General features: G+C 42.1%; 2 long non-coding RNA genes across 2 annotated transcripts; both read left to right on the top strand.

Annotated features, from left to right (window-relative positions):
- The first annotated feature begins 270 nt into the window (after window positions 1-270).
- LOC131235679 (uncharacterized) lies at window positions 271-895 on the top strand. Its single transcript, XR_009166236.1, has 3 exons — window positions 271-573; window positions 635-713; window positions 802-895. It is a non-coding gene; the product is annotated as an uncharacterized LOC131235679 (long non-coding RNA).
- Window positions 896-5,674: 4,779 nt separating this feature from the next.
- LOC131234898 (uncharacterized) lies at window positions 5,675-7,573 on the top strand. The gene is made up of 6 exons (XR_009165833.1): window positions 5,675-5,754; window positions 5,866-6,071; window positions 6,161-6,266; window positions 6,376-6,506; window positions 6,619-6,712; window positions 7,208-7,573. It is a non-coding gene; the product is annotated as an uncharacterized LOC131234898 (long non-coding RNA).
- The last annotated feature ends 376 nt before the right edge of the window (window positions 7,574-7,949 follow it).

The raw sequence follows: 7,949 nt of genomic DNA, 5'->3' as shown, positions 1-7,949 counted from the left end.
CTCTATGACTGGTCGTAGAACCAACAGATATTTTAAAATTTGGGCGCGATAAGATTTGGCAGTTTCACGATTGGTCATAGGTCTCCTTCGACTGGTTGTAGGATCCCTTCGACTAGTTGTAGGTGGCCGAATTTCAATGCTGTTCTTTGAGTCGTAGGTCTACGACTGGTCAAAGATGTAGTCGACACTGTTCCTACGACTGGTTGAACAGTCCCCACACTACAAGAAAGTGTAACTTAGCCGACTGATGGGGCTACCGTTTGCAATCCTACCTTCATTTCCGCCTCCTCATCTCCAACCGCGCGCTGATTCTCCCTCTCCAGTCCCTCAAGCTCTCCGCTCGCTCTTCCTCCCTCTCCCTCTCCCTCTCGCGCGCTTTCCCTCTCCCTCCCTCTCTCTGCCTTTCCGCTCGCTCTCCCTCTCCCTCTCCCTCTCCCTCTCTCTATTCCTATCTCTCTCTCTCAAAATCCTAGTCATCTCTCTCTCTCTCTCTCTCTCTCTCTCTCTCTCTCTATCTCCTCGGTCCTCTGCTGCAGTTTTGCCTTCCGCTGCTCGTGAATCTCCAATTCTCAGGTATGATGTAAACCTTTTCCCTTCTTGCGGTTGCTTTTTGCAATTTAGAATACCTGATTAGGGATTTGCATTGTCGAATCCCTTTTTAGGGATTTGCATCATCGAAACCTTTTTTGGGGTTAGCATGCTTTTGTTTCCAGGTATATTGTCGGATAGTTTCCAATTGCCATGGCTTGAAACAGTTTGACTATCAGTTTGGGACAGATAATGGGAGCCTGTGAAATGCAGTTCCTGTTTGTGCAGTCTCATGCTCGGTGGACCACCAAAAAGAAGATGCAGTTGTGATTTTGGGGTATGCCCAAACAGTTCTTAAAGCATGCCAAATTTTAGTGCTGTTTTGTTTTTTATATGAATTCTGTTTTCTACGGATGACTATATAGATTTGGATGACTATATAGACTTTATATGAATTCTGTTCAGTGCTGTTTTGTTTTTGTTTTTTGTTTTTTGTTTTTTTCTTTATTCTCTTTTAACTTAGAAGGTAAAAAGCTATTCTCAAGCTACAATATTACAATTTTTGCTTAGATCTGTCATGCCCCAAACTCGGAAACCGGGCTCACAAAATTCTCGATCGCCGAATCCGGCGCCGACAGCCTCCGTAGAACCCCATTCTCAGCTCCCAGCGCTCATTCACCAAGTTCCGATCCTGGGATGCTACGAGGATTTTCAACATCAGTTTGATTCATAATAAGCATAACCAAAGGCATAACCCACAAACAACAACCAAAAACTCTATGACATTTCCACTATGATCAAAAACTTTAAAGGTACAATGAACATAAAGGGAAATACAATGATAATGAACAAAAAGCTCCAAGATGATCTGCAAAGCGCTCCTGCCTCAGTGCTGCTGCGCTCTAACGCCACCTGCACTCAACGGTCGTGCATAAGCTTATGGAAAGCTTAGAGGGCAGTGAAAGTGTGTGCACAAGGTAGTAGTTATGCAGTATCAGAGTAATGCGGAATATGCTGATGAATCCATGAATGCTATTAGCCGTACTAAGGCCATGCGGTGCGAAATGCAACTCAAGCATGTGAATCCTCATCTAAGTCCACATATCAATATAGCTTAACTCTGGAATATCACCGGGGTCTAGTACACTCTAATCCAGATCGCCACCCCATCGCGCGCAATAAGGTAAGTGGAAGAGACCTCACTATCCGCCTGCCAATATCGGGCTCGGCTCGTCGATAGCGGACCCATTCCTCGAGTTGGTCAGACTTAGCCTAGCATTGCCCCCTACTCTCGGGCGTGTAAGGCCGCACCCCCTTCCAACCGACTACGACACAGTGGAAAGCGCAACCATTTGGTAATCGGCACTCGACGCTCCTGTACCCACTCGGTCTAGACGTTGGAGCAACCTCTTGGTACCATAAGGGTTTAGGGACTTTTACCTAGGGATATCTATAGCACCCTATGTAGAACAAGATTTCCGGTGTCCAATCCTGCCAACCACGATATGCCTGTGGCGGCTATGGCCCTGATGTCGCTAGGGCGTACAGTATACATGTCATACAATGCGAGATGCATGAATCACGCAATCCAGTCATACAGCAATCATGCGCGTACCGTGCGCTTATGTGGGCATCTCCCTTTTACTAGGGAGTCCCATAACAATCTGCCCAAAGGCTTGTACTATGATCAATCACTCATCTCATCACAAGCATGCAGATGATGCGTATGGGCATGTATTATGATGTTATGCGGTCACAGATTCACAATCGATATCGATAACCGGCGTTGGCTTTGAAAATCGGCACCGATAATCAGCATCGGTAATCGGCATCGATAATTAGGGTTGATAGTCGGCGTCGGCCGTGGTTATGAAGCCATTTGTCTACAGCGAATGGGGCCCACTTATTTGGGTTAACCCATGAAGAGGACGGGCCTAACAAGGCCTAAGGGAAGGTCACAATGAGGACATCTAACCATCATTGCCCATCAATGTGGATGTCAAACCAACATTACTCCCAAGGGGGGTGGCCTACATATGGCTAAACATATAGTGGGTCCATGGCCTCACGTACAATCATGAAAGGCCTCATTTACTTCACATGTGCCTCGTCACACGAGCCAACATACATCACATCGGGCCTCGAATATACACAATAGGTGGGCCTTGCACCAGGACCTTGCATACATCTCAATGGGTCTCTTATGTCAAGCGGCCACATCACATGGGCCACACCAATGGGCTTCATGTACATCAATTAGGTCGCACCAATGGGCCTCATGTATATCAAATCGGGCCCACCCTTGTATGTATTTGAGACTTGACCTATTCACAAGTTAACATAGAGATAATTGAAGTGGAAACAATAATGGGAACTATAGTGGCCTGTAGGAGTTTTTTGAACGGTGGACGTCACAGTATACTATTTAAATGGCGGGGTCCACTAAATTTTAGATCTGGCCCATTCTTTCGCTCACATCATAAAATGATACCTCAATGGTTGGATGGTTTGTATACAACACATGCCTCATGGTGGGCCCCATAGATAGACCACGTGGATGGAATAAGTGAGGCTTATAGCAGCAGGTCTACAGGTCACATGATAGTTATATAGCTGCCGTACATGCAACTAATGCAGCTTAAATAACAGCAGAGGTGGGTCTCACGTAGGGCCCACCCTCATGTACAAATATACAGTATATAATATATTTTATAAACATACCTGCTGCTGCTGTGCAGCTTTAAACGTAAAAAGGCACATATATAAAATATATTATATATATCACAGTTGCTGCTAGTACAGCTTCAAGCATTTAAAGACAAAGGCAGGTCCCACGTAGGGCCCACCTTCATGGATATATATGTTATACATAATATATAATATATAATATATATTATATAATATAATATATATTATATAAAAGTGATGTCCAGGCTGTGGCCTGGACGGTTGCATACAACAAGGAGGGCCCCACACGTGGGGTGGGTCCTACCGTCCAAGGACGGTGGACACCACACGTACGTAATGGTGTGGCCCACTCCAAGTCGATGAACGGCGTGGATGGGTCCCATGGACCGCACAGCCAGCACACACCCATGACCGTACACACTTCACGTTAGCCACCTCCATAGGGATTGATATCAAGACCTCACGTGTTGAAACGAGGCATCTTTCACTCCGTCTGCCACGTGAGTTAGGGCCCATCGTGATGTTTGCCAAACATCTAACCCATCAGTCAGATGCACCATTCCAGCGTGGGCATAGGGCTCAAAAATCAAGTCAATCCGTGACATGTGTGGGCCATACTAGATACAACAGTTGAGAGGGCTACCCTCCATTAAAACATTCATATACATTCATGAGGCCCACCGAGATGGGGTCCACAAATCCAGCCCACCCATCGTGGGCGTCCCACTTGAATGGACGGTCAGACCAAGCTCCAGCCGCATCCAAGGCTTAGGTGGGTCCCACGCGCAGGCCACCCCTGCTGGGGAATCGTGCCAAGACCTAAGTGTTGCAATGAGGTATCTCTCTCATGGAAACAAGGGTTTTCAAACGTGTTTGTTCTGCCATCAAATCAGACAGTTGCCTCAAGAGATGGAAGTTGAGGCCGGTTCATCAGAGTGGCTCGGGTTGGTTCAAACTCCGGACGGAGTTTATAAAGAAATTACATCGATTTACTTGTGTCGTGAAGTATCTTTACTGTCTCAACCGCCGCAGTGGGAATAACTGGATCCATAAGTTGAATCTCATGCCAAAGGGAGGTAAGTTTAGAATAGAAATCTTATATATTCAGAGCTCCTTGTTCTAATTTTGACAGCTCATACTCTACTTGATAACGACGGGCATGATTCGATTACTAATAACACATTTTAAAGTTAGCCCATATTTTAGAAGCAGTCTCGAATGACATGATGTTAATTACAATGTTACTCTCAACACTGTTAAGGATCCATGTGACCACCTTCGAATTATTTGTGGTCCAAGATAGGAGTTTTTTTTTCATCATTTGGTTTGCCCATCGAACCATCCACATAGCCGTAGAGGCTCTTTCCTCCTAAAAAAATGCTTGAATTGAAACTGCTACAGGGAAAATTTTTTCCCATCCAACCTAACATGGATAGTTTCGATCTTATCGGAGGGATTCATGGATGCCATAAGAAAGAAAAACCACGAAGAAGAAATGTACCACTGATTTCTGGGCGAGCAGGACCGGATCTGACGAGCAGGACCAAATCGTGATGGAGAGGTAGAGACGCTCTGATGGGTTGATATGATCTGATGCGGATCTTTTGGTTTTTGGGGTCATGCGGCAGGTGTGGGCCGCCGGATTTGGAGATGGCAGAGATTGGTAGCAATGACCACCGGATCTAGAGATGGTAGAGACTAGCCGTCGGATCTGGAGATGGTAGAGGCAAATTGGTTCTCTGGTCGACAATGGGCCATTTTTCTAGAACAAGGAAGACAAATGGGTTTTGACAGCAAGCATGCTGATAGCGCTGCGATGGAGGAGATGACAACAATTGAATTGGGGCAGATGACATCCGAGGAAGATCGATAGAGATGGTAATAGCGAGAGGAGATCTCTGGTCTTGACGCTACGATGAGGACTGCGATGGCAGAGGACTGAAGGATCGATGCTCAAAGTTGCTGCTTTGATACCATTATAATTCAAGAATCTAGTGAATTACTCCTTTTATATTTCTTACTTTCTTCAACCCAAAGGTGGGTTTAAATAACCACACTACAAGGCTATACAAGGAAGCTTATTTAGAGCTTCTCTATACATGGTATTTTACAACTAACAACCCATATATACAATATTCTAGCAACTCATATACATGATATTCACACTACTTTTGATTGCTTTACCTCTTATTTGATTTGGATTTTGTCCAAAAGGTACCCAATGGACCCAACTTGATCTTAATGCGTCCAGATCCAATTTTCCAGACTCATTTAGAAATCAAACCAGGTTTGGGTCCACCATTTGGAGAATTGGCATGGTCAAAATTGGGTCGAGTATGGGTTGTGTCATGTTCTACCATCTTGGACATAGTTAAAATCAGCTTGGTACTCCTGTATTTATATTTTTTACTCTTTTTATTTTTCTATAAGTTTGGGCTATTTATAGATTTGTTTTAATGCAAGATTGTGTAGTCTCCTATCTCTGAACTTTATTTTGATCAAAACAGCAGTACTGAACAATCCGTATCTCATGAAAAGGTTTGGTCTCTAGCATTTAGTTAATTGTTGCCAAAACTGCCTTGTCAACTGAATGTGTCTCATCTAATGTTCTGGTACTCGTGTCTCAATTCTACTCTTAACTCATCTCAGCCACCAGTTAGCACCACTGATACATCTCTTTCTTCTGGCAATGGAGCTTTGGATCCTATGCACATATCTCCTTGTTCTACTAACCACTTAGATGGCATACATGATGACAACACTCACACGATTCTCAAGATTTGCAAATCAACAAAACCTGGAAGAAGGGAATCACCAGAAGCCATAAAGATGTGGAAAGAAAATGGTTTTACTAGGTAAATATACAAAAGGATGTACTAAATGTCTGAGTGTTAGCAAGTTGTTGATATTCAGTGGTGATACTAAGATTCAACCTTTTGTGCAGCCTAATAATTACATCTATAGAGCTGGAAACTTGGAGCATAGTTCAAGAGCTTCTACCACTTCTTTCGAATTCAGTGCCATTTGCCATTTAGCATCAATATCTTCAGGTCCAATGCCCTGGGTCCTGTTGGCTTTATTTTGTGTGCATCTGTTAGTCTACTCTTTTTACTGGTAATCACGTTAAAAGCTATTGAATTGATGTGGCATACCTATCAGTCCCAGCCAAAACCCGTCCTGTTTCAGTGATGAGTTCTGATCCCAACCAATCCGACAGTCTGGTCCATTCCAGTTAAGTAAACACCAGTCATTGCTGAGGCTCATCAAACTGGAAGCTCCTCATTGATCAAGTGAGTTTATTTCTTGTACTGCATATTTTGAGGTTATCATAAAATCGATTTCATTCAGCCAACGTCTGTTACTTGTTGGAATTGGCTAATTGTTTTCATTTACATTGAGAAGGAAGGCTGTCAAACTTTTTACTCCTAGAGGGAACATGTTGGAGTTGTGTCATGAGCTACGCTTACCCTTTGTTAATTGGGTTATAACAAACCAGGTATATCTCTTGAATTTTTATTCAAGAAACTCAAATCTTTTGAATTGCTGATATTAAGGTTTTCAAAATGGTGTGTTAGACACTCTTCTTGTGCACTTCCATTTACTAATTTGCACAATAATTTTTTCTTTGTTAGACACTCTTGTTAACATTTTCCTAGTTTCTTAATATGTTAACATTGAAATCAGTGGAACTCTATATTCACGTATATTGCTTTGGTATTTGGGTGCAAGGGAAGTTGTGGAGAAGTTTACCCTTTTATTTTTCTTCTCTTTTAATGTTCTGCAATGATGATTTTTCTTTCTTATATACCTAGTTCTTCATTTTTGTTCATCTTTTTCTGCTATGTCATTTGTTGGTCTTTGCGGCAATGTGGAACTAATTTGTGCATGTGGTAGCTTTTTCTGTTTCTTTTTTTTTTTTTTTTTTTGTATAAGTGATAATATGGGGTAACTAAATTCTAGTCAAAGAAGGTATTTGGTTTCTTTTTCGCAGGAAGACTTTGACAGGGAACATAAATTTTGGGGTGAAGCAACCAGTAGTATGGTGCCTGATAGTGTAAACATCCACCTCTAACAATCATGTGTTTCTTTCTTCTGCAAGATATCCTAATTGACAAAAAGAGATGCATGAACATGGATCTATCTGATGTATAATGTTTTCTATCAGAGTTTTGGTCACTTGATGGATGCTTGGTTTCATGCTGTTATTCCTGATATGCTACTTAACTTGACATGCCTAATTAATGCAGAAATTCCAACATGTCTGTGCTAGATTATTGATGTCGTATCTATCAGGGTATGTATCTATTAGGGAATGCTCAAAATAAAATGTCAAAATACTATTAGATGTTTGCGTTTATCTCATTGTAATGTTTATACAATGTATTTCATTGTGTGAAAGGGATGTGGCTTAATCCTGGCTTTTGTCTACTAAAAAATGTTCTTACTTCCTTTCTTTATTTCTTTCTTTCTGTTTTTTTTCTTAAATAAAAAAAAAAAACTTTATACTCAGTCATATTTTAAACTATATAAAAAGGATTTGTCCAACTTTAACTGGGAGTTCCTAAAATATCTGGTGGATAGATATGCCTCATTGGATGACAAGTTTACCTTGCATGAAGTGACCTATTGCTTCAAAAGAGAGTACATATTAGTTTTACACTTTTCATGGATGTTTCCCATTGTAGACACCTCACCACACATAAGAAGTCTCTAGGACAATTTGACCGGGTCAG

The sequence above is a fragment of the Magnolia sinica genome, chromosome 19 (genome assembly GCF_029962835.1).
Source record: "Magnolia sinica isolate HGM2019 chromosome 19, MsV1, whole genome shotgun sequence".
Taxonomy (NCBI): Eukaryota; Viridiplantae; Streptophyta; class Magnoliopsida; order Magnoliales; family Magnoliaceae; genus Magnolia; species Magnolia sinica.
The sequence above is the reverse complement of the archived record's forward strand: the minus strand, read 5'-3'. Positions and strand labels throughout refer to the sequence as shown.